This window comes from Sciurus carolinensis, unplaced genomic scaffold, assembly GCF_902686445.1.
Source record: "Sciurus carolinensis unplaced genomic scaffold, mSciCar1.2, whole genome shotgun sequence".
NCBI classification, from domain to species: domain Eukaryota; kingdom Metazoa; phylum Chordata; class Mammalia; order Rodentia; family Sciuridae; genus Sciurus; species Sciurus carolinensis.
The window spans coordinates 607,315-634,563 of NW_025920126.1; the positions used below are offsets into that span (position 1 = coordinate 607,315).

General features: G+C 45.3%; 1 pseudogene; it reads left to right on the plus strand.

Moving 5' to 3' along the window:
• The first annotated feature begins 2,447 nt into the window (after positions 1-2,447).
• LOC124973925 (TBC1 domain family member 8-like) lies at positions 2,448-26,626 on the plus strand (annotated as a pseudogene).
• Positions 26,627-27,249: the final 623 nt, after the last annotated feature.

Here is a 27,249-nt window from a genome sequence, read left to right on the forward strand (position 1 = left end):
TTTTTAAATTTTCTCATTTGTCACTAACTTCTGCATATGAGAATAAACATTCGACCCTTGACATTCTGAGTTTGGTTCATTTCACTTAACAAGTTCTCCAGTTCTATCCATTTCCCAGCAACTGACAAAATTTCATTCTTCTTCATGGCTGAGTAAAACTCCATTGTGTATATATACCATATTTTCATTATCCTTTCATTTGTTGATGGGCACCTGGGTTGGTTCCATGACTTGGCTATTGTGTGTGTTGCTATAAATATTGACATATCACTTTAGAATACTAATTTTACTTCTGTTGGATAAATACCAAGGAGTGGGATAGCTGGGTCCTATGGTGGTTCCATTCCCAGTCTTTTGATTATTCTCCATAGTGCCTTCCAAAGGGATTGTACAAATTTGCAGTGCCACCAACAATGTATGAATGAATGTACCTTTCCCACTCACCTCCTTGCCAGCACTTACAATTATGTGTATTCTTGATTTCTATTCTGACTGGAGTGAGATGGAATCTCACTTGGCATTTCCCTGATTGCTGGGGATGTTGAACGTATTTTCATATATTTGTTGGCCCTTTATATTTCTTCTTTGAGAAATGTCTATTTAGCTCTTTTACTCATTTATTAAAAGCATTTATGCTTTTTGGTGTTTTTTTAGTTCTATATGTATTTTTGTATATAAATTTCCTGTGAGAAGAGTAGGTGGCAAAGATTTTTTTTGCCATTCTGTAGGCTATCTCTTCCTGCTCTTGTTTCCTTTGCTGTGCAGAAGCTTTTTCATTTGAGGTTATCCCACTTATTGATTCTTGGTCTTCTTTCTTGAGTTTAGGAGTCTTATTAAGGAAGTCAGTGCCTGAGCAGATATGATGGGTGTTGACACTATTTCTCCTAGCAGTTCTGGTGGCTCTGGTCTAATTCCTAGGTCTTTGATCCACTTTGAATTAACTGGTGCAGGTGACAGGGACCTAGTTTCATTCTTCTACATGTGGATATCCAGTTTTCCTGGCACCATTATTTTAAAAGGTTGTCTTTTCCTCAATGTTTTTGGCAACTTTGTGAAGGAACAGATGACTGTATCTACTTGAATTGATTTCTGTATCTTCTATTCTGCTCCATTGGTCTTCATGTTTTGAAGCCAATACCATGCTCTTTTTGTTCCTGTAGCTCTGAAGTGTACTAAGAATGAATATTGTGATGCCTTCAGCATCACTTTTATTACTCAGTATTGCTTTGGATATTCTGAATCTTTTATTCTTTCCTATGAATTTTAGGACTGCTTCTCCTACTTCTGTGAAGAATGCCATTGGTATTTTGATGGGGATTGCTTTCAATCTGTAGATTGCTTTTGGTAATGGGACCATTTTAATAATATTAATTGTTTACCACGAACATGGGAGAGGCCTTTCCATCTTCTGAGGTCCTCTTCAATTCCTCTTTTCAGTGTTCTATAATTTTCATTGTAGAGGCCTTTCACCTCCTTGGTTAGATTACTCTCAAGATTTGGGGGGGGTACTATTGGTAGGAAAGCTATTGATTTTTATATGTTAATCGTGGAAATACTCAGTTTTAAAACTACCTCTACATGCCCTGCAACTTTTCAGTATTATCACCTCATGCCCTAATTCCAGCTTCCCACATTCTCTAAGAACAAATGACCATTTCAGAATATGGGACCCCTAACGGTGGCTCTATTATCCTACCTTAGGATGTCTGGTGTTGAGTTTGGTCTGACACATGCATCAGGTTCCCTAACCTCTGGCTTTCCTGCATCTCAGTCAGTTCCCTCGTGAGAGCTTCACAAATGTGCCTTCAAAGAAATGATGATCCTGTGATGGATATGCCAGTTATCCTGATAGGATCATTACTCAGCGTATACATGTAGTGGAGTGTCATAAATATGGACAAGTATGATGTGGGAATTAAAAAAACTTTAAGAAAGTGTGCTAAAAAGTCCAAACATAATCACTTTTGTTTTTCATGCTGTTTTTGGGAGATCTTCAAAATGTTATTTAAAACACAAACACACTCGCTTTACTGGTTTGCATTGGTGCATTCTGTCCTTCCTAAGATAAAGCGCTCTGGGTTGGGAAACCCGCAGCTTGGAGAGCAATATGTCTCTTCCCCAGGTCCTTCCTCCCCTGTTAGAATGAGGCCTGTGGGGGCGGCTCCCGCCACCCTGAGCTCTTTCCCAGGAGCCACCACCCGGGGGTTGGAGCCGCGCCGCTGCCCAGGCGCTCCCCGCGATCTGTGCGGGGACTGGAGGGAGGGGACCTGGCAGCGGGATAGGACCTCCTCCCTCCACTCGGGAACCCCGAGTCTGGCGACTGGGACGCGATAACCCGGGACGTGCCACGGGAGCGGGCGGGGTGGGGGCGGCCTGAGGCAGGGCCGGCGCGAGGCTGGGCGGGGTGCGCTGGGCGAGCTCCTCCCACTGCGCTCCGGGAATTGCGAGCGCAGGGCACCTGCGGGTGTGCGGCTCCCGCGCCACCGCTGCCGCTGCCTCCTCCCAAGCGAACTGGGCCCGGTGCTGCTGGTGGCCGGGCGATATGAAGCGGCTCCCCACAGCGCGGCCGGATCGCTGTGATGTGGCTCAAGCCTGAGGAGGTGCTGGTGAAGAACCCTGAAGCTCTGGGTGGCCCAGAGGAGCAACTGCTACTTCCGGGCACAGCGAGGGCATCCGTCACCTCACCGGTAAGGGGGTGGCGGGGGTGGCGGGGGTGGGCCGGGCCTGGGGTCTCGCTTCCGCAGCGCCCGCCGCTCCCAGCCCAGGGTTGGGACCTGGAAACCTGGGAGGCTCCTCTGCAGCCTGCGGGGCTGAGAGGGGCTCAGGGGTGGTGCGGACGCTGCCTAGGCTGCCAGGCCGGCTGCACTGGGTTCGCGGGGCGGGGCCGGTGCGCGGCTGCGTGGGGTTCGCAGGGAGCGCTCCTCCTGCTGCGCTTGCGGAAGTAAGAGCGCTGGGCACCCGCTGGTCTGCGTTTCCCGCGCGGCCGCTGCGCCTCCTCCGGAGCCAGTTGGGCCACGTGCGACCTTGGCCCCGGCGACGTGAAGCGGGGCATCAGAAGAAAGGGAAGTAAGCCCGACGAGGTGCTGCTGAAGGACGCCCTGAAGCTCTGGGTGAACCAGAGGAGCAGCGGCTCCTTCATCCTAGGGCGGCATGGCGGGCAGGTGAGGGGTGTGGCGGCCTCAGCTGTAAGGGGCTCGCGGGGGTGGCCGACCCGCAGCTCCCAACCCGGGCTGAGTCGCAGGTGGTGATTTCTTGGGAGACACCGGGTCAGGATGGCCCTGCATCGGATTCATTTTGCTTTCTTCTGCATTTCTCAGGCACGTCTGGTAAAGACTGCGTCTAGGTTCATTGTTTGGCTTTTGCATGTTGGTGTTTAATTGTTCAGCAACATTTCTTGAATGTTATCCTTCCCCATTGATGCGCCTTTGTTCCTGCGTTAAAGACTGTCTGCTCTGTCAGTCTGCCTTTGGGCTCTGCGCTGGTCCACTGACCTGTGTTGATTCTACTGCTGGCAGCACACTGTCTTGATGACTGTGGCTTCGTAGTAAAACTTGAAAACATGTAGTGTTCCTTCAACTATGTTTTTCTTAAGTATTGTGGTGCCTTCTTCTAGGTCTCTCTTTTTTTTTTTCATAAACATTTTTGTGAGTTGTCAGTACTTCCAAAATAGCACGATGGCATTTTTATTGGGGTTGCATTGAAGTCATAAGTCAAGTTGGGAGGAACTGACATCTGAACAGTATTGACTCTTCCAATTTATGAATATGGAGTATCTCTATTTCGATCTTCTTTTTTTTTAAAGGAAAATATAAAACTTTTATTGTGTTTCTGTATGTAGAAAATTCAAGATAACCCATAGATAAATTATTACAATAAACATTCATAATTCTAAAAATAACACATTTGCTGAATACAAGGTTATATAAAAAAAATCAGTGCTGTTTCTACATTCCAGCAAAAAGATGTAGAAGTTTAAAGTTTTTAAAATTGTATTTTATAGTAACATGCAAATTGTTTATATAAAATATAAGAATATCAGAAAATTAATCAAAACCCTACAGAGAAAAAAATTGAACTTTTTAAAAAATATTAAAGAACACATAAATGGTGATATACAATATATTTTTGGATCAAAAGCTTCAGTATTATAAAGGTGTTAGAGCAGTCCCAACTAAAATCTGAGCAAAGTTTGTAGTTTTTCTTTTCTTTTTTTTTTTTTTTTTGATGTTTGATACATTGTTATTTTTTCCTCCCCCCACCCCTCTCACCCCTCTTTTCCCTCTATACAGTCCCTCCTTCCTCCATTCTTGCTCCCCTCCAACCCCCCATTATGTGTCATCATCCGCTTATCAGAGAGATTTCTTTCCTCAGAGTCATTTAGATTTATGCGTATACATCCTGTGCATATTCACTTAGGCTGTGCCTGACAAAAGTATTTCTTACTTGTCAATGGTGTCTACTCCCCCTGCCCAAGTTACAGCTGTCCTTTGCTGGAGTGTTGGGAAGCAGTTGTCATGTTATCCTTCTGCCCTGCAGCTCTGCTATGCTTCTTAGTTCCTTAAGTTTTTCTTGATTCTTTCCTTTATTTTTCTAAAGGAAAGCATGTCATCTTGAACAAAGTTTTATTTTTCTTCTCTATCTGTATACCTTCTTTTTCCTCTTTTTGTCTTAGCATATTAACTGTATCTTTCAGTATGATGTTGAATAGGAGTGATAGGAGAAGTTGTCTTTACCTTGTTCCTGGTTATCAGGAAAGTGTTGAGTTTCTCCGAAAGTATGATGTTAATTGTAGGGTTTTGGGGGGAGAAGGTAACTGATATTATCAAGTTAGACAAGTTCTTGATTTCTCATTTGCTATGTTTTTTTTTTCCTTTAATCATGATTGGGTGTTCGATTTTTGTCAAATGCTTTGTGTATCAATTGGAATGATTTTGTGATTTTTCCCCCCAACTTCTCTATTGATTAATTTTTGAATGCTGGACCATTCTTGCATATTTGGAGCAAGTCCCACTAGATCATGAGATATAATTTCTTTTATATGTTGGTGGATCCTGTTTGCTGGTGGAAATTTTTGTGGTGTAAACAATTGAAGTCAGGGCATTGAGCATACTAGGCAAGCACTCTGCCACTGAGCTACAACCCTAGCGCCTCCCCTGTTTTTTTACTTTATGTGACTGTGAGGATGGGTTTCTTGTGAGCCTCTGCTTTCTTTTCTTCCTTTTTTTTTTAAGTCTACTCTGAAAATCACTGGGCATTTTTGGTTGTTGTATTTAGACCATTCATATGTAAAGTGATTGTTGGCACTGTTAGATGAATCTCTACCATGTTTGTAACTGTTTTCTATTTGTTGCTCTGTTCTTTTTCTTTTGAACCACTTTTCCTGACTTCTTTACCAATCGAATACTTTGTGATTCCATTGGTTTATCTATTATCTTGCCAAAAATAGTTTGAAAAGAATTTGTAGTATATATTTCTTGTTTGGAACATAATTTCCAGGTTAGTCTATATCTACCTTTAAATATTATGGTGTTTCACATGAAATATAGTTTTTTTTTTCTTGTACTGAAGATTGAACCCAGGGACACTTAAGCACTGAGCCATATCCCCAGTCCATTTTTAGTTTTGTTTTGAGACAAGGTCTTAGTTGCTGAGGCTGGCCTTAAACTTGTGATCCTCCTGCCTCAGCCTTCTGAGCCACTGGGATTGTATGTGTACAGCACCATGCATGGCTGAGATGCAGAGATAATAGTATTCCCAGATCCTCTCTCATCTTTTATGACATTGTTGTCATTCATTTCACTTATTTACATACAGTAATCACTCAATAAATGTTTTGTTAACCCTTTAAACATTTCTTTTAGATTACTTAGCAATAGGAAAAATAAGAAATTTAATTTATCCTCATTTATTTCTTTTCAGACACATTTCTCTTCTTTATATTGCTCAGAGCTACCTGACCTATGTGTCTTTTTTTCTCTCTGAAGAATTTGATGATTGGGTCTGCTGGAATTGAATTTCCTGTCTTGTTCAAGAAAATCTTTGTTTTTCAATTATGAAGGATAATTTCACTGGACCCAGCCTGGCCAGTAGTCCATGCTAGTAATCCTATCAATTTGCGTGACTGAGGCAGGAGGATCACAAGTTTGAGACCAGCCTCTGCAATTTATTGAATCCCTGTCTCAAAATGAACAAAAAAACCGGGGGTGTGGCTCACTGGTAGAGCACCCCTGGATTCAATACCAAGTATCCAATTAAAAAAAGGCCTCACTGCACATAGACTTATTGGTTGGTGATTCCTTTCTTTCAACTATTTCAATTCCCTTGAGCGCATGCTTGGAGAAGTCTGCTGTAATTATGGTGTTCTTCCTAGGTTGTCTGCTTCACACCCCAGCTTCCTTAAAGATTTTCCTTTTGGTTTCTGCAATTTGAATATGATATACCTCAGTGTAGATTTGTAAATATTTTTTCTTTGCTTTTTATAATTTTCTGCGTGGTGTTCTCTGTACTTCTTGGATCTGTGATCTGAGGTGTGTCATTAATTTTGGAAAATTCTTGATCATTATTACTTCACATGATTGCTTTCCTCTTCTCCTGTTTTTCCAGTTTGGGGTTCTTATTCTTTTCGGAATTATCCACAGCACTCAGGTATTCTGTACTTCCTGTGTCTCTGTCTCTCTCTTTTGACTTTTCAGTGTGAGTTTCTGTTGATCTGTCTTCAAGTTCACTGATTGTTTTCTTGACTGTCCCATCTACTGATGAGACATCAAGGGCAATCTTCATTTTTGTTTATTTCTATTTATTTTGGTTTTCATTTCTTAGAGTTTCCATCTCTCTGTATTCATGACCTAGTCTTCCATACTCTGTACATTTTCTTTAAAGCCCTTCACCTGTAAATCACAATTATTTTAGAAATTTTCTCAAAGTACCATGATCTGTCATATCTGTGTGTCATTCCGATGCATGCTTTATCTTTTAATAATCTGTTTTTTCTTGCATACTGACATGTTTATATATATATATATATATATATATATATATATATATATATATATATAAAATAACGACTGAGGAAATCATCTTCAGTGTGAGTTTTGCTATTCTGACTGGGACTTGACTCTTTGCAGTTTACTGTAGCTGAAGGTACCAGAGGCCTCACATTCCTCCATTTCCCTGGTTGGGTCTCCCCTCTGTCCCTGGGTTCAGAACTTCCCAGTCTCCCTGCTCTTTGATCTGTCATCTGCTCTCATTTATCCTGGAGCTTTTGCTATTGGCAAGGGGGAGGGTCCTAGAATCATCAGTCAATCTCAGTCATCAGTGGACTTGTGACCCTGGCCTGTGACCTTCCCATGTGATTCCTAGTCACTTCCTCCCACGCCTTGGTGAGAGAAAAACTGGAAGAGACACAGGAGGCAGAGAAGGCCCTTCCTCAGCTGGGGTGGAGCCCTGAGGATGCCGCATGGCCTTATTCTTCCCTTGTCCAGAGATCTGGGCAGGTCTCCCTGGGGTCCTTCAGTCGGAACTGGTGGGTTCTGGTGAGAACACCTGTGCTGCCTTGGGGTTCCTTAAGACTGCAGCACCAGGAGTTTCTTATTCTTGTTCACACTCAGTCACCTGCAGTTTGTCAGACTCAATACTGAAGTGTCCTCCAGTTCATGACCTCAGCACTGGGGGTGCAGGTCCCAGCTGTGTTCCTGGGAATTCCCCTGTGCCACTTTAGCTTTGGGGATTATAGTTTGACCCGTGACCTCAGTTCTTCGATGAATCCAAGAAAAGCCTGTGATTTGCAGTCTGCTTGGCCTCTGCTTGTATTTATGGGAGGGATGCTTCCCAAGCTCTTTGCATGCTGGAACTGAAGCTGGAAGTCCCCTTGTGGCTTTTTGATTGCTGCCCTGCCCACCTGCCCATCATTTGAAGGGGCTGGGTCGACACAGACCTCCTGACCTTTTCAGAAGCATGTGAAAGAAATCCCCACTGTGCATCAAAACTCGGCACCCCTCTGTGGCTGTCTGGGTGCTACACAACCTCCCTGCTCCCTTCTTTCCATGTCACCTAGAGTCCCCCAGGCTGCTGTTACAAACTCTGCATGGGTTCTGTCACAGATGTCTTAGAAGCACCTCATGGGATGGGCTCCTTTCTGGGCTTCTTCAGTGTCTCTATCAGCATCCCTCTGTGTTTGCTAGACAAAAGTGGCATTTCACCGGCCTATTGAAAACAGAGCTGTAAGCTCCCTTTCCCCAGCCTGTTTCTTACCACTGAGCCTCCTTAAGCTGCCGGTGGGTTGTGTATTAAGTGTCAGCTCTCCATCCAGGAGACAAGACAGCCTTCCTGCCCCCCATTCACCTGACATCCAGTAACATAACCAGAAGGGGACGGGACTTGCCAAAGCAATAATTGCTATAAAAAACCCATGTGTCCTTCCTTCCTTCTGCTGGGGAAAGTCATCATGTAGGGCAGGTGAGGGAGGTGTAGGTGCCTGTTATCTGGGAACATGGAGCACAGGGTGAGGAGGGTGTCTCTTGGGTGTGGAGGTTGGCAGCAAGAGAGGGTTAATCAGCAAGTAAATATATCAAGGGTTGTGGAGGCTGGGTTTCTCTGTTGCAGAACAGAGCTGTGAACATGGAACCAAGAAAGAATGAACACGGGGAGTGGATCGCAGGACGCATCATTGTGAACTCAGTTTTTCTGTATGTAGACTATGTATACATACACACAGACGATGTTGTTGCATTAGAGATGTGTATGCCTGTGTGTAAATACATGAGTCATATGTACACACACAGACCTAGCTCTTTCCAGAGAGGTCCTGGGGTTACCCTGTTAGCAATGAGCTCTCACATACCTGCTTTATATTTTATTTTGTAGCAGGGATTGAACCTAGGGACATGTAACCACTGATCCACATCCCCAGCCCTTTTTATTTTTTTATTTTGAGCCACTGTTGTGCTAAGTTGCTTAGGGCCTCGGTATGTTGCTGAGGCTGCCTTTGAACTCACAATCCTTCTGCCTCAGCCTCCCAAGCCACTGGAATGACAGGTGGCTTTTGTGTAGCAATTCTCATGAAAGGAAATAGAATTCCTGGGAAAAAAGTCGAATTTCAGGGCTGGAGCAGGAAAAGTACAAGCGATGTTGGAATATTTTATTGTGGCAGAGACTATGAAAAACCATAAATACATGTCCAAAGGACCCAGAACCCAGCTTGAAGGGATTCCTACCTGCCAAACCTGGGACAATTAAAGCATCCAAGTAAATAATAGTAATGAATTATTACTACTTTGAATAAAAGCAGGAAAGATGAGACCATACTGATAAAAGTGAATAAATTGAAAGTTTGAGGAATGGTAAATTTACATAACTTCATCGTTTCTCTGTAGGAGGCTTGTGAGTTAGAAGGGAAAAAGGAATAAGTTTAAGGAATAAGTGCCCAAGCAGCCACTAACTTAAGAGATCAAGTGAACATCACCAGGAGTGGAACAAGTTGAAATTGTGTCCACCTGAGACGATGTGATGCATAGCATTCCTTCTGTGAGGCTGACCAGAGACTTTAACCTGAATCTAATCAGCGTCAGGCAAGCCAAAACTGGGATTTGCTGCTGAACAACTGGCCACTAATCTTTGAAACCATCAAACACATGGAAGTCAAAGATGTCTTGAGAGATGTGAGGGCTCAAGGCAGTGGGTGATTCTAAACATGTCCAATGTTGTAGAGTCACAAGACAGGCAGTTCTCAACTCCTGTTGGCTGGACTTAGAGTCTTTGATTCTACAATGGTGTACAAGCGACGTGTTCAGTAGAAACTGTACAAGCAGCTTTTATTTTTAATAATTTTTTAGATGTTAATAGAAGTTTATTTTATTTTTTTATTTTTATGAATGCTGAGGTTGTAACCCAGTGCCTCCCACATGACAGGCAAGCACTCTGCCACTGAGCCCCAGACCCAGGCCCCGTCCATGCAGTTTTGAATTTGGATCTTTTCCTGGGTGTGTGCCCTGGTCCTCTCTGATGTGGGCAGCTGCAGAGAGCTGCAGGCCCCAGCCAGCCTGGGATCATGATGGCTGTCCAGTGACAGTGTGTGCCTTGCGGCGAAGGCGGGAGGAACAAGTGGATACATCCCATGCATTTTCGAGTCGCAGTGTATTTGTTCCCCTTAGGATGGGTTTGTGAGGCACTTGGAAACTGGTGGGATCTGAGGAGCAGAGGGTATGAATGTCCCAGCGTTAACTTTCTGAATTGTGGGGTGCGCTGTTGTGTTGGCACACGTCCCTGCTGGTGTGAAACATGCTGAACACTCTGGGTGATGGGGTGGCAGGTCGGTGACATACTCCTTAATGATTCTACTTCCTTTAACATGGGGTCTTAAACCAAAATAAACTCCTCAGGCCACTCAGGGCCCTCTCAGGGCCTAGTAGTGAAGGAGCATGGGCAAAGGAAGGTGTAGGCCTTCAGCTCCTCCAGGGAGGAGGGAGTGGGTTTGTTCACCTGCCATTGATTCAGGATGCCATTCATCACAGCAGAATGCCAGTCCTTCACCTGCTACCTGTGCCTTCTGTCCTGCGGGTTCTTGGATGTGTTGTCATATTTCTCAGGGTACCTTTCTGGAGTAGAAAGGGATTATTCTTCCATGTGAGATGTGGATATGATGAGGATCCTAATGGGCAACACTTACCTGGTGCAATAGTCTAGGTACTTTGAATGAGGACTTAATTTCCATAATTACCCTTGGAGGCATATCATGGTTGCTTTATCTTCCAAAGAGACCATGGCACAGAGAAATCAGGTAACCTGCCTAAGGCCACACAGCTTGAAAGTGGTAGAGCTGGGGTTCATATCGGGCAGTCTGACTCCAACAGCAGATGCTGGGGAAATGGGTGTGAGGAAGCTAGAGCTCTGGGCCCCATGGATCTCTGACTCTGCAGGGTGTCGGAGCTGTGCCTGGGCTCTCACCAGTGACCATGCTCCCTGCGCATGTGGGAGTGGCAGCTGCACACTGGCTGCGGGTCTGCATGTCCTTGAGCTCACAGGTGTGTTTGCTTCTCTTTTGCCTTATACGTGGCCTGGTGGGTGCTCTGGAGGCAGTGCTGGATTCCAACACTGAGGGCGCTCCCTTTCGAGTTCCGCTTCAAGTTCCCGGCTCACAGGTGTACTCTCCCATAGCATGTGGAGAGTTCCTGGATGGATGCAATGTTCACTGGGCCATAGCCACTGGTGAGTCTTGTTCCCGTTGGAATGTTCCAGACCCTGAGTTGTGAACATGCGGAGCATCTGCTTGTTGTTGTGCTTGCAGGTAATGCCCGGGGAGCCTCACCTGATTTCAGAAGCTCTGGCTCTCCTCCACATGTCTGTCTCTTTCTTAGTGATCAGAAGCACACTGAGCTATGAGCGTGAGTGAGCCTGGCTTCTTAGGGGTGTGTTTCAGGGCACTCACGTGTTTTGGGGTATAAAGTGGCCCTTTCCTTTACCGTCTTGGTGTCTGATTAACAGGGTTTTCCCAGGTGTGTGCGTGTGTGGTAATAGCCGGGGGCAAAGTGCAAGGGCTGTGTCCGACTTGGGCAGTCTCCACCCCGTGTTGCACGTCTGTGCCAAGAGACTGCATCACTGGGCTGCTGGGTGCTGAGGAAGTTTTCCTTGGGCCAACACAGGTTAGGTTTGTCAGTGGCTTGATTTCTACCATCATCCTGCCCTCAGAAGGTCCTGAGTAGTGAATTGTTCTTTTCAGGGTTCTCTTGTGGGGAGTGAGGATGGGAGGCATGGGTATGTTCTGGTGTGAGGATTGTGCTGTTGACTGAGATATTTGTACTTGTGCAGGCATTACTTGGGCATCTTGCATGTCGTTGACTCGCCCTCATACTTGGTTGTGTGCTGAGCATTGAGAAAGGATCCCTGCCCAGGAATGTGAGTGTCCAATAAAGTAGAAACAAAAGGGTAGGAAAGACCCTGGGTGGAACCAGCTCAAGAGTAGGAATGGGAAGAGCGGCCTGTGAGGATGATCCCTGTCTTATCCAGGGTCCTGTGTGACAGGACAGAGAAGTAGAGGGGGGCCTTTAAGAGCACTTTTTTCTTTTAAACTAGGTGGAAGAGAGAGTTAAACTACTTCATGGGTTAACTGTGTTATTTGGCAAAAGATCTGTGGATAACAGATAGGAAGGGAGACAAGTTGTTATTACTATTTTAATTTCACATGGACCAAAGTCTCTCCAGGCTTCCTAAAGGTGCCTCGCTTTAGGCAGAGAGAGAAGTTGTGAGCATTGACTGAGTGGCTTGGGGTTGTAGACAGAGGAGCATGCCCAGTCCTTCAGGCTAGAGCTCCGACATCGTTGTGCTGACTCCCTGCTGGAGCTCAGGTCACTTCTTTTTTCCTGCCTCCCTCAAGGAAGTAAAAGTTCCAGTGTCTCTCTGGCTGCTTTCCCTCCTGTGCCCAGGACAGCATTGGGCATGTAGTCAGTGCCCAGTAAAGCATGGTGGGTAGATAGTGGGGAAGCATGCAAAAAGGTGACCGAGGCCCCTGTTGAAGATTTGTAAGGCAAAGGAAAGTGACGTATCCAGATGGCCCCCTGACTTTGCGTGGTCAGACTTCACAATTTTTGGACTTCTCGGTCATGTGGAAGCATAGCCGTAGAATCCTTGGACTTTTCACTTCAGCATAGTATGCAATAAATTACATGAGCTCTTCAACACTTTATAATACATAGGCTTTGTATTGGATGGTTTTGCCCAACTGCAGGGTAATGGGTGTGCTCTGAACGTGTTGATAGGAGCTTAGGCTAAGCTGTGATACTTAATGGATTAGGTATTAAATACAGGTTTTTTTGATAGCAATCTCAATATTGCTGTAAATGGTATGAAGTGTCCATTTGTAAACCTGTGAAATTTCTGGCTGTTGCTTGTCGGTCAACCAGTGCCTGTTGCAGTGACAACATCCTTGTGAGGACCTTCCCAGGAGGTTCTTCCCCTTTGAACATGACTTTGGTACTTCTCCACGGGCCTCTCTTCTCCCAGGAGACACTAAGTGAGACTCTTGATAATCGTCTGCCACTTGGTCTGTGTTCCATGCTGGAACAGCTGTACCATTGCAAATGCTTCTGACACTTGAGTGGTAGGTGCTCTGCACATGATCAAGGTGTGCAGGGTGGTCACAGGACAGTTCCAAGGTTTTCCTGCTTGGTGAGCTGGCCTAAGTGGTCATGGGACTGAAGTTTGTAAGTCCCAGTGCAGTGGCGGGAGAGACCGTGGCACCAGTGGAGAGTGCCAGCTTTCAGTGACAAACTGTGGCTTGGGTGTGAGAACCCTGGCACAGGATGTTTGCAGAACATTAACACAGTGACTTAATGTTAGCAAAACGATGACTCTTGTTTTTCACTCTCTCTCTATTCTGATCCAGGTACCACATTAGAGGAAATCAACCAGCACTGGAACTGGCTGGGACAGAATCTCCTCCATAATCTGTGTTTGATTATAAAGACGACATGGCCAGCTTTGTCAAGGGGAAGGTGAAGGTAGGCCCTTTGATCTCTACCTTTCTCCCTATCTGGGGTGACTCTTCATGACATTTTGAACTCAGCCATGTACCCACAGTCTTCACCAGTCCGATTACACTTTTTGGATTAATGTGCAAAGGCAAATTAGTTCAATTTGTCACCTGTCAGTCTTTGCAGCACATAAAGATACACCTGAAATTTAGGAAAAAAAGAGGGTGGTGCTTCATCCTCAGGCCTAATTCCTGTTATCTTTTACAGATATAATCATCCTTTTTTTTTCTCGTGGGATACCATAATGTTAAGATTTCTGTTTTTGCAGAGCAACATATTATTGTCTTCCTCAAATTAGTTATTCCTGACTCATTTTCTCTTTAGCTGTAACATTTGTCACCACATTGGACCTAGTGCTCTGGTCCCAATAGTGGATGTTTGTTCTGCAGATGTTAATTAAATGGAGTTACAGCCAGTTAAGGTGTGAGAAGGCAGGAGAGGAATCTTGGGAGGTATTTGTCCATACCTGCTGCCAGTTACATTGTTACATAACTGGTGTCCTTGCAAGGACATGATGGTGATTGGTGCTTTAAGATCCTGTTGGGGAGGGACATGTTTCCTTGTTCTACAATGAACTCTCCTTACATACTTGAACATATAAGCCTGCAGTACAGTTTTCTTCCCTTGGGATAAAACCTCCCCAAAGCCATCCATCTTTCCTCCCACTTCCTGTTCCTCCTTCCTCACCCTCAGTTCATTTCCTCTATTCAAAGGATCCCCAGTGTGGAAAGAAATTGTCAAAATAGTGCTGTATACATACATGAATATACGACAGTGAATTCCATCTTTGATGCATACCTATGAAGCACTAATTAAAGACCAAATACGTAGCAGAGAGCCCACTAAAGTAGGCAGCCCAGGGGAGGGAAATGGAGCTCATTCTATTCCATGCCTGTATGATGATGTCAGAGTGAACCCCACTACTGTGTATAAGTAGAATGCACTAATAGAACTGTTGTGAATATCCCAGACCATGGATTTTGTTTTTTTGAAAACAAACTTGAAGACTTCCAGCTTTTCGTAAGGGGTGTCAAAGTGAATTTTTGATTTTAGAGCAAGCAAGAGAAGCAGTCTTTTGCATTTGGGGACTAGGGGATGTGACCAGGATGAGTGAAGAGCAGGGGTGACCGAGGCCATCCAGTGCTTGGCAGCCAGGGCATGACCTCTTACCTGTGGGGTCAGAGCTGACCTGGGCTATGGTAAAAGACACACACAGCTCTCGGGACACCCCTCATCCTTGCCGATGAACTGTGCCTCGGTGTCCTGTATCAGATGGGACTGAGCATCAGCGACACTTGACCTGCCTCTCTTGGCCTAACGTGAACTGTAGTGGTTCTTTTCTTGAGGTATTTCCCTTGCTTGGGAGGAAGGAAATTGATTTCTGCTATGCTGCTTCCTGAGACCCTTCTGTAGGAGAAGGAAAAGTGTCCTCTCCCTAGGTTCTGTAGTTGAGGCCCTGGAAATGACATCGCTATGCAGCAGATGAGCAAGAGAGAAAGAGTTGATATGAATGCACTCAGAGTGTATACACGTGGCAGAAACTCAGCCATGTAACTGGTAGGGTGGTTAGAATCGACCTTGCACAGCACCTTAAGGGAAAGCAACCAGTTGACTGAGGACTGAAGTGACAGGAAAAGGGGTCCATCTTCTGGGGTGGTGCAGGGTCGGGGAGGTAAACATGGGGGAAACTAATGGCAGGGTAGGGCTCTCTCCATGAGGCTGTGTGAGCCCCTCATGCTGCTGAGATCAAGAGGTCAAAGGTGTCTTCCCAGGACAGAGGGGGACACACCTGTGCAGATGGAGAGTCCCTCCTGACTCGAGGCAGATGGGGCAGGGCGGACAGTCTTTCTGGTACCCCGTCTTTTTTGTTTCTCAGTTATCTTTGGCTCAGTTATCCTTATGCTGAAGTGGCATGTTTGGGGGTGACAGTTTTGATCCATGACACTTCAAAGGTAGTATGCCCTAAAAAAAGGAAGGAAGGAAGAAAGGAAAGCTGAGGAGGCTGTGCTGGGGAGTGAGAGCACATCGTGGCCTTTGTTCTCCCCACTCCTCGGGCCAGATCCACAGGGTGTGAGAGTTGGACCTTTCCTGGGCCCTTGGCTGCTCCATAAAACTTGAAAAATCCCTCTGCTTCAGCTCTTCCTGGAACCAGACATGCAGCCATGACAGTTGGGAGGCCCTATGGCCACCATCATGTCTGCTTGGAGCCTCTGAATCCTGTTCTCGGCCATGCCAGTCGGCTCTAGAGCCTGATAAATAATGAAGAAAACAGTACACTTCACCAGCACTGAGGTTTATTTTATAGTAAGTATGATTAGATTATTTTAATGTGAGTGCCCAGGTTTCATTTCTAAAAGGACTTATACAGTGAGGATTTGGTAACACCCCTGAGAAAACAGCCTCATCTTAGGAAACATAGGCTCTCATAAGACAGTCATATAAAACACAAATGAAAATGTTAAGAAAAAGAAAAGGACAGGTAATGACAGACTGTCACCCTTGAGAAATGAACCACAGCTTTTATTCTAGTCTCTTCTGTCACCACCACAGATCACAAAGGTCCCTTCTTGGTGGTGGTTGACAAAAGAGTTGCAGTGTCAGATTGTGCCCTCTGCTGTTCCCCACACTCCCCAGGGATTTAGGAGTACTTCCGCCCTCTAGAAGCTTGGCCAGGGTCCTCCCTTCCACCTTGAACAAGTACAGAGTGGACAGTGGTGGTGCATGGCATTAGTCTTCTCCAGATCCTGCAGTTGGCTTTATACTGACCTTTTTGAACCTAATGAAGATATTCGTTCATGTTTTAAAGAGACTCTTAGGTCCTAGTTGCGTAGTTCTTCGGGGCTGATGTGAGTTCCCACACCAGAGCCAGTCACTGGGTTTTGTATCTCTTGTGTTGGTTCGCTTTTCATCGCTGTCACAAATACCTGAGTGACTGACTTAGGGAAGGTTGGTTTGGCTCCCAGTTCTGGAGGCTCCAGTCCGTGACTGATCGGGCCCCTTGCTTGTGAGCCTGTGATGGGACAGCACATCAAGGCAGCGGCTTATGGCAGAAGAAAAGTGTTCAATTCATGGCGAGCCAGGGAGCAGAGAGGAAGGGGCTGGGGTCCCGCTGTCCTCTTCAAGGGCACGTCCCCAGTCATCCAAGGACCTCCTGCCAGACCCCTCCTTGTGCAGTTCCATCACCTCCCAATACACTAGCTGGGAATCAGGCCTTTAACACATGGACCTTGGGGAGGCATTGAAGATCCAAACTGTAGCATGAGTGTAGGGAGGATTTGGAAAATAATTGTGAATTAAAATTCTCAAAACCTTAGAAGTCAACTGATTCAACCACAGCTTCATGGTCAGTAAGTGACTGAGAGACTTTTCTTTGTGTTTTGCAACCTTGTGATGGTTAATTGATCTCTGCCTTTTTTTTCCCCCTCTGGCTGTGGCTGTTTCAGGGTTGTGGACAGGAGTGGTTGTCGTGGAAACAACAGCGATTCCTTAAGTGCCTGGGTGTATCTGTCCTTCCTGCTTCCTGTCCCTTGTGCTGTCTTCCTTCCCTTTGCCCAGCTCCCTGGATGAAGGCCCTGTCTCTTGTGAGTCAGGGTCTGATTGCTTAAGAGATTAAGAGAGCAGCAGCAGGCTTGTTGAGCAGAAAGGGGAGCCCAGGAAGTTCTGAGAAGCGGTGGTGACGTTGGAGGCCAGGTTCGTCCTCCTCGAGGCAGAGAAGGTGGTCACCTACTGCTCTTGCTGCTACTGTAAGGGCTGGGTGCCCCACCAAGGCTGTCTGTACATCAGCATCAACCACCTCTGCTTCTACCCCTTCTCCTGGTCAATGAAGTCATGTGAGGCCAGTACCGGCATCTGCAGTATTTGGTCCTTCAAGATAAAGTTGGCCCTGGGGTTGATTGGCATGGCTCCCTAGAGAAGCCATTAAAGGTTAAATCCCACAGCAAAAGATTTAAGTGGGTGGTTGAGAAGACAGCAGGTGATACTGGATTAGTTTCCAAATGATTTGTGCAGATAATTAAGTTGAAGTATACATGATACAACGAAGGAGCTTGATTTTTTTTTTTTGCTTGTTTTCTGGAGACAATTCATTTTTCTCCTACCTTCAGGAGCATATCTGTGTAACTTATTTAAATAGCTACTCAAAACCTTTTACTACCATAGATTATGTTGAAGACACAGTATCATATCTGATGGGTGAATATTTCTATAGGAGTAGCATGTACTTCTGCTTCTTAGTGCAGGACATCTTTTAAAACACCCGTCCTTGAACATCATGACTGTTGTATATGCAGAACACTTTACCTGGGTCCACTTCAAATCCAGAAAGAATTTATGACATCGCACCAGCAGTGGGCACTGTCCTCAGTACTGGCATTCCCACAGGAAAAGGCAACGCCACAGGTGTCAGTTGTGTGTTCAAGGTTTCAAAATCCATTGCCATTGAAAGCACTTTCAGAAGCCATTTCAAGAGCCCGTGCTGGGTGGCATGGGAGATGCACACATATGTGTGGTTTTCTTCATTTATTCTCCAAGTACAGCCAGTGGGAGGCCTCCTCCTGAATATCTGCTGTGGCCAGCCTCCTGCACATGCTGTTTTCTCTTTCAGTCTCACCAGACTCCCTTCTGATGCCTCAGTATCCTGCCCTGTGTGCCCAGTCATCTCCTGACCTTGCTTGGAATGGGCCCCAGCCTAACCTTGGCCATCCTTCTTTCTGAAATGCTTTCCCAAATGAACACTTTTCCAAATGCTTTTCCTTCTCTCCTTAGCCTCTTTAGAAACTCCTGTTTGTCCTTCAATACCCAGTTCAGATTGGTCACGTCCACCATACCTTCCTTGTCCCCTTATAATGTACACCATGTCTGTTTCTGGGCTGGGTTCTGCCAAGTTGGTGTTGCTTATTTGCTTGTAGTTTAGTTTTTCCTATTTGTGCTGCTTAAGTGCAGGGTGTTCCACAGAGCAGTCACTTAATGAACTCAAGTAGGCAGTGTAGATGAAACTAGTGTGGGCAGAAGAGCTGGCATAGCTGGAAAAGAGTAGTCCCAGGCCTGACATAGTAATGAGGCTGTTTACAATTCTAAAGTCATCGAAAATGCTATGGCTAAATAAGTGGAAGGAAATGTTACAATATGACATTCATTCTCTGAGGTGAAAAGGAAATGATTTCATTTGGAACACTAAGGATTATCCCTAAACCTAATTGTGTTAGGATGATGATACTTGGAAAAAATGAATTATTGCTAATATTCGATCATGTTTTTCTACTTGTTATCTGTATGAGGAATCGGCTAACAGATATGATTTTATCTTCTCCGGTTTTCTTCTGCATTAGCCTACTGCCTATCATTGTATCCACACTAATTCTCAGATGCGTATAGTGGCGCATGCCTGTAATTCCAGCGTCCCAGGAGACTGAGACAGAAGGATAGCAATTTGAAAGGTAGCCTCAGCAAAGGCGAGGCACTGAGCAACTCAGTGAGACCTGTCTCTAAATAAAATACAAAATTAGGCTGGGGATGAGGCTCAGTAGCCAAGTGCCCCTGACTTTAATCCCTGGTACACCCCCCCAAAAAATAATCTGGGACTAGCATGTTTGTTTAAAAATGTATCACCTGCACTATTTTACATTATCTTTATTAGTAGCAGTATTACTGAGGATTGAAGCCAGAGCACTTAACTGTTGAGCCCTGCCCCCCATCCCAACCTTGCTTTTTGAGACAAGGACTAGCTAAGTTACCTCCCTAGCAAGGAGGGATCCTCCAGCCTCCTGGGTCACTGGCACTAAAGGTGTGTGCCACAGCACCTGGCTGTCTTTCTGGCAGTGCTGGGAATCAAACCCAGGGCTTCACACATGCTAGGCAAGTGCTCTGCTACTGAGCTATGTCCCAGCACCTGCTTTCTTTTTCTAAAGTGAAAGTCATGCTTTGTTGTCTTGGCTGGACCTAAAACCCTGGGATCAAGACACCCACCTGCCTCAGGCTTGCAGGTAGCTTGGAGGTGCACATACGCTGTGCCTGACTGTACTGTATTACCTTAGCATTTCATAGAATCTGCTTGTAGTGTCTTCAAAGCATAATAAGAGTCATGTGACACAGACTCGATGCTCAGCCCGCTTCTGTGAACGAGAAATGAATAACCCTCTTGCACACTCCTTTTTCTTCTACCTTAATGTGTGAGTGCTGTTTTTGAAAGTAGATTTTGTGGGATTCAGAAACTTTTGCATGAGTGTTGAAATATTCTTGAAGATGTATGCTATTGGATTGCAAAATGTTGGTCCTTGAAAGTATGCAGTAGCCAGCAACCTGGGAGATGACACTTCAATCTTTAAGAAAACCATTGGCCCATGAGTTGGGTTTCGCCAGCAGCTGTCAGGCAGTTGTGTACTCTTCCCCTGCACAGGCTTTGAGACTTTTGCATTTTAGCTTAAAAGAAACAAATAGAACTTTGAATTGTTATTTGCTGATGCTTGAAGTTTGGCTCCCACTTTATGGGGGATCTGATTTTGCATCTTTTCTCTTTCAGTTCAACTTGTAATACCTTGGGTTGATATCCAGAAATTGGAAAGGACAGCCAACGTCTTTGTGGCGGACACCATCCGGATCACCACACAGAATAAGGAGCGTGACTCCTCCATGTTTCTGATCCTGGATGCGGTATTGAAGATCATGGAGCAGCTGGTAGATGTGATGCTGCGGAGGCTGCTGGATAATGAGGTCTGGAGCCAGATGTGCAGGAGCCAAGCCAGATCACCAAGAGGTAGAGCTTCAGTCCCATGGTGTCCCTCAGCTGCTTGACCTTTTCGTGTGCTTTGCTTAGCACCTTTTGGTTATGAGGTATTCGCTGTGTCCCTGGGCATTGGTTCGAGGGCCTGTGTGCATAGCAAACCCCATGAATGCTCAAGTTTCTTTCATAAAATGGCATGGTATTTGTATAGAAACCTTTTTTTGGTTTTCTGGTGGTGCTGGGGTTGAACCCAGGTCCTTATGCATGCGAGACCAGGGCTCTACCACCGAGCTACACCAAGTCCTCATCTTTTCATCTTAAATCACATGGTAAAAAATGTTTTCAGGGCAGCTGAACTGATTTCGATACCTTTATCATCAATAGAGTAAGTCAGTATTTTGTATAATTTGGTCCATGGCGACACCAGTCATGGAGACTGTCAGGCTAGTTGCTTGCAGTGTCACTAAGGAATTCAGCTTTATCATCTGAAGTTCAAACCCGGTGTTTGAGCTGGAATTTGATTTCAGGTTTGCAGATCATAACTGGGTAACTAACCACAACTCTGATGTCAAGGTAAACCGTTATGAAAGATCCTATGAGAGACCACAGAGTACTGTCCTGGATTCAATTTTTGACATACTTACAGAATCAGGACTGATCAAATACTACTAGTCCTTTAACAGAGTTTTTTTTTTCTTTACTTTGAAATTTATATAACACAGACCTCCCCATTTTCAGGCATGCAGTTCAGTGGCATTAAGTATGTTCACACTGATACATGACCATCCTCACTGCCCATTCCAGAACTCTTCTGACTTGATTAAACTAAAAGTCTACCTACTAGACACTATCACCCTGTTCAACCTTGCCTCACAACCGCCATTCTGCTGTCTCTGTGGAATCAGCTGGATCCCTCACGTAAGTAGACAACACTCAATGTTTTGCTTTGGGCTTATTTTGCTTAATATAATGTCCTCAAGGTTCATCTCTGTCACAGCATGTGTCAGAATGTCCTTTCTTTTCAGGGCTGAATCATAATCCATCGTATGTACATACCCCACTGTGTTTATCCACTCATCTGACCATGCACGCTTATTTTGCTTTCACCTTCTGGCTATTGTGAACAATGCTGTCGTGAACTGGGCACACTAATTTCTCTGACACCTGCTTCCGATTCTATTGAGTATTTTTACCCAGAAATGGAATAGCCAAATCATATAATCCTATGTTTAATCTTAAAAACAGCTTTAATCTTTTACTTCAAAATTGTTTTATCTGTTTTAACATTCCTGTATTTTTTTTTCAATTGACATTTCTTTAAAATATCCAAGGAGATGAGTAAACCATAGCTATAATGCCTTTGCTCATGAGGCAGTTTAGTACCTCAGCATCTGAAACTCTTGTTTTGTAACCGAATTTTGGAGCAGTTTTTATTTAGATTTTTTAATTAGGGATGCTCAACTGCTAAAGTTTACATAGATCTTGTAAAATCTGAAAAACTCTGAAAATTGAAAGTCTTCTGGTCCCAAGCATTTTGAATAAGGCCAACTCAACCTGTAGTGAATTCATTCAAAACCATGAGGTCTAGTGTTCAGTGCTAATACAAGGAAAGTCATTTTGAAAACAGCAGATCTCTTCCTCCTTAAGACATGCTCTTTCTTCTCACTGTCTGGTGGGGGTGCATCTTTCTCAGTGGTGGTCCTTGAAGAGCAGCATGTTTAGGGTTTTCATGTATTCAGAATGACTTCCCGTCCCTTCCAGCTGTGTGCATGTAGTTCAAATTGGTCACGTGTTGCCACAAAAGGCACATAAAAAAATGCTCTTTATAGGTTTCCTTTTTTCTTTGTTCCCAAATTCAACTCCATGTGGTGTTGGGTCACCTCTGATGTGTGATAGTTCTTTTGGAAGATGGATGGCGCTTATCTCTTCCTTACGAAAGAGACTCTTGGGGCTCTGATCATTGTTTTTGTTTCCTGGTCCCTAAATCCTTTTATCTAGCAGGCTGAAGAATTTCGTGTGGGATTGGCACCTGTAGTCACTTGCTCTGCGGCAGCACCCCGGAACTTCCTGCTCCTTCTCTCACTGGCTCAGAGCCCCTGAGCCAACCTCTCTGGCCTCTGGTTTCCACCATTCTACTCTCAGCATTTTGACAGCAACATTTTTAGAGTTAAATGTAAGTGTGTTGGGCATTGTTGACTCTCAGGGACCTTGTGATCCCCTTGAGGGACCTCACCTTCCATTCTTGTACTATGTGAACTTCTTTTTCTTTGTTCTTTGTAGTTATACTTGACTGTCATGTGTACTTTGAAATGTTCTACATCCATGGAGTACAGCTTCCCTTCTTGTGGTTGTACAAGATGTGGAGCTACACCAGGCGTATATTCCTATACGAACGTAGGAAATTGTGTGTGATTCAGTGTGTGTACTTGGCGCAGTGCACTTGCCTTTCCCTGGCTCCCTGGTACTCCTCTGGAGAAAAGTCAGGCTCCTTTTCGGTTATTCACATCTGAACAGTTAAGACTTTCAATGGGTAGTTGAGGTTTTACAATATTCACAGGACCACACAATCATCACTACAGCCACGGAACCTTTTATTACCCTCCCAAGAAGCCTCACCTTAATGAGCAGCCACTCCTTATTTCTGTCTGTCAGCCTCCTGTGCGGACATTTCATGTAAATGAACCTGGCACCTTGTGGTCTTTGTGTCTGGCTTCTTTCACTCAGCCTGAGGTTTCCAGCTCTGTCCATGCACACTTTCTGTTGATGGCTGAGTACTATCTACCCTGCTTGAGGGCATGTGCCACATTTGCTGTGTCCATTGATCAACTGGTGGACATGGGGTAGTTTCCACCTTCGACTATGAATCTGCTGCTGTGTTTGTGTGCCAGTTAGTGGACGACAGTGCTCAAGTCTGTTTGGTGCATTCACCTGGGAGGGAATGTCTGGGTAAACACTAGGTCCACTTTCAACGTTTGAGGGCTTCTGGCTGTTTGCCAAGGTGAGAGTGTCAGTTGGCCTTCCACGAGCAGCGTGCAAGGGCTCCACCTTCCCTATGTCTCACTGATGCTCACCCCGCTTATCATCTAACTTCTCCACACATGGTCTTTGCTGCCATTTTTGGAGTACTGAGTTATTCAAACCAGGATCTAATACTTATTTGAGTTCATGAGTTTATGAATTTCTTGCTGGTGGGGACAGCGGGCTCTGCTCCTTGCACTTGGTTGGAAGGGCAACTGAATGTCTGGATGGAACATGGGGCTCACAGGCTCTGGAGGAGCATGACTTTTTTTATTTCAGTCACTAAACTATCACGTTGTGCCAGCAAGTTCAAAAGTGTTTTCTTTTCAATCTCGTGTCTGTTGACCTTTCCGTATCTTGAACTCCCCCCACCTCTCACCAGGGACCTTGAAACCCAAGCACAGAAAGAGCTGTTTCGGATCTTTTTCAGGCTACCAAGAAACAGAAGCTGCACACTGTGATGGACTGCTCCTCTGGACGCCCTTCAGTCGGTTCCACACCGCAAGACGCATGTTTTCCTCTGACAGCTCTACCTGCTTTGCCAGCATAGAAGATGGCTGCTACAATGTTGTCCTTCTGCTCAGAGAGGTACACACTGCCTCTCCCCTCTGCTTGACCTGCCGTGCACACTTTGATGCACCATTTCATCTTTTAACCCATGTGGTTGAGTCCATTTTCTGCTACTACAACAAAATCCATGATGCCAGGTTTACTTATTAACCAAAAAAAAGGAATAAAAGGCTTAATTAACTCCAAGTCCTGAGGCTCAAGAACATGGTGTTGGGTGAGCACCAGTGAGGGTGTTGTGGTGGACAGTGCCCCCATGGCAGGAGCATGAGTAGATGGAAACATCATGTGTGAAGACAGGAAGCCAGAGAATGGGGAAGGACCATTCTTTGTAACAATCCTTGTTGTGGGAATGAACCAGGTCCCATAATCCCTACTGAGGGCTATTCTTCCAGTGACCCATCCTTCCCCTACTTGACCTCACCTCTTAAGGTTCCACCACCCTTTAATGCTGCCCCATTGGGGATCAAGCTTTCAACAAAAGAACTTTCGGGGGACACACTCCAACTATATCCCATCCAGAGCAACTTGGGCCATCTGATGTCCGGGCTCCAGGAGGGAAGTGTGGGCTGAATTACACCATTACCCCTTCAGCCTTCCTTTTTTCTCTTGTTGCTATGGCAACCAAAGGTTGCCTAGAAGTGATGGTAAGAAAAACATACCCTAGTCCCACACTGTTGATAAAGCTGTCATTCAAAAGTACATGCCTTGCAATCCAAGCTTTTCCTACAGCTCTTTAGGAAGGGATCCTCCCCTTTTGTTGCCTAAAAAAAAATACAAAAAAAGACAAACTGTAAAAAACCTTCACCTTTAGAAAATAGGGGGCAAATTGGCATTTATTCTCCCGTGGAACTTGTGAAAGATTTAAAAATGCCTCCTTATGTTAGGATCGGGTCCCTCCTATAACTCTGTGATTCTCTCATTGGAAACGGGAGTGTGGGCAACCTGAGTTTGCTTCTGAATGCAAGCAGCTCGGTCCTTGATCTCAGGCATCTCTGCTGAGGGGGTACCACAGTTGTTACACATCAAGACCTCTGGGGTCTCGTTTCTCGTAGCATAGGTCCTGAGCCTGATTGCTTAGAAACTCAGTGTTTTTCCTCATATGATTTCCCAGATCTATCCCCTCCTTCTCCAATAGATGTCTTCATTTTGCAAGCATTATTATCAGTGGAGCAAGAAATCGACATGATGACCTACATACCTAAAAATTGATTTTTGAATTATGCATAGCATGAAATTTACCTTGTAACCAATTTGTAAGTGGAATCCTACAGCATTGTCATTTTGTGACTTGTTTCTTCCACTACACAATGTTCTTAATGTTCATCCACCTCTTATCTGTTAGAATTCCCTTCCTTTAGAAGTCTGAGTAATATTCCATGGTAGCCTAAACTACAGTTCCCTTATCCATTCATCTGTGCATGGAAGCTTGTGTTACTTCTACCTTTTGGTGATTGTGATTGATGCTCCCTTGCACACTTTTCAACCTTTATCTCAGGTCCTTATTGCCATTATTCCATATTAGATTAACTTGTGAGCATTTCATGGAGGCCTGCCTTCCTTCTTTTTTGCAGTACTTACTGTGATTCAAATCTTTTTATTAGTGCCTTACAATTATACATAACAGTGGGATTCATTGTTCCATATTGGAACATGTACAGAGCGTAGTCAGTTCCGTTCTCCAGCACCTCCCCTTCATGTGCCGTCTTTTGCATCAGGTAGTGAGCATGGAGAAGATGGAGGACACCAGTCTGCTGCCCAGCCCCATCCTCATCAGCATCAGGAGCAAGATGGCCTTCCAGTTCATCGAGCTCAAGGATAGAGAGACCTTGGAAGAGACCCTGCTTGAGAGACTGAAGCAGGTCCACACCAACCATCCTGTGCACTATGACACATCAACCAATGACAAGGACATGGTAGGAGCCTGCAGTATGGTGGCTTTCTGTGACGTGACAGTCCCCCTCTCACCACCTCTGTGTCAGTGGGCTCCAGAGGGCATGTGTAGGAAGGGACCCCCTTGGGTGGGAACACACAATGTGCTAGAGATGATTTGGCCTCCAGTAGTTGGGGGTGTGAGTCCTGTGTCACCTCTGATGGGCTGGGTGTCCCGAGTGGGCATTGAACGCGATAGAGTGGCTGGTCGGGAATCACACCACTGCTTGTAGGGGTTGATCTGGTGTCCCCCAGGTTCGGGGGGCTGGTGGTGTGCTCCCTGGGTGGGTGTGGAGCAGACACGCCTCTCCACATCCAGAGGGATTGTCAGGCACCCCCACCTTCTTCACAGGCTGGGGTGCTGCCACACTCCAAGGTTGCAGGGGTTGATGCCCTTTGGAACAGACAAAACCTGCTGAGAGAGATCCTCCCTCATTCTTAGGGTTGGATGACTGCAGTAAAGGACCTGGGTCTGCCAGAGCCTCACCTTCTAGAACTTTCATTGACATATACTTTTAAAAACACATTTTAAACTAATATTTAATAATGGTGCATATTTTCCTCTTACTTTTTTTTTTGTTTTCTTTTGAGGGCTGGACACACATCACCTGTTTTGTACTTGACAAGCAGGTGCAGTGACCACAAGTTTGGGGATCTTGAAATGGTGTCTTGTCACAGCAGCAAGGAGCGTGAGGACAAGAGCCCACCTCTGCACCCCGGACACCTGACCGTGGTCCTCCAGCCTTTGGGCAGCCAGAACCCTGACTCCCACCTGGTTGTTGAAGCTACTCCTTCCCTGGTGTGCCATAGACACTGGAGGCTGGGCAATGACCATGGAGGGTGTGGCACCTGAGCACCAGCTCCTCCACCTGGGTGGAGAGGTGGCCGTGGATCTTGGGAAGCAAGGGCTCTATTGAGGACTCAGCAGAAGGGGAGCCGGCCTTTCCCCTGTCCGTTAGTGGCTCTCATGTCATTCCTGGCTTTGTGACTTGGGCAGCGGGCGGTGCCGGCCCTGTGGGTTTTCAGGTGTCAACCAAGTGTTCCTCCCACTGGCTGGTGGCATCTGTGAGCATCTCAGTGTCAGTTTCCCGTGTGTGTGTCCTGGGACAAAGGGCTGCCTGTCCTCTAATTTTAAGAACTAAAAATATTTTTGCTACATTCATACTTTTTCTTTATATGGAAAATTTGAGGCAAATAGACTCCAATTTCGTAAGTAGACTCTATGTGGCAGTGAAGAGACTAGTTTTGACCTTGTCACTCCCTTGGGGACCAGGTGTGGCTGCAGACCTTATTACCCCACACTCTTTCTAAGTTACTGCAGCTCCTGCAGCATCAGTTGTTACTTTTAGTGATCCAGACTGAACCTTTCTTTTCAGATGTGATGCATGCACACACACACACACATTGGAGGTATGGATATATATATATGTGTGTGTGTATTCATTATGTGTGTGTGTACATATATATATATATATCCACATTCATATATAT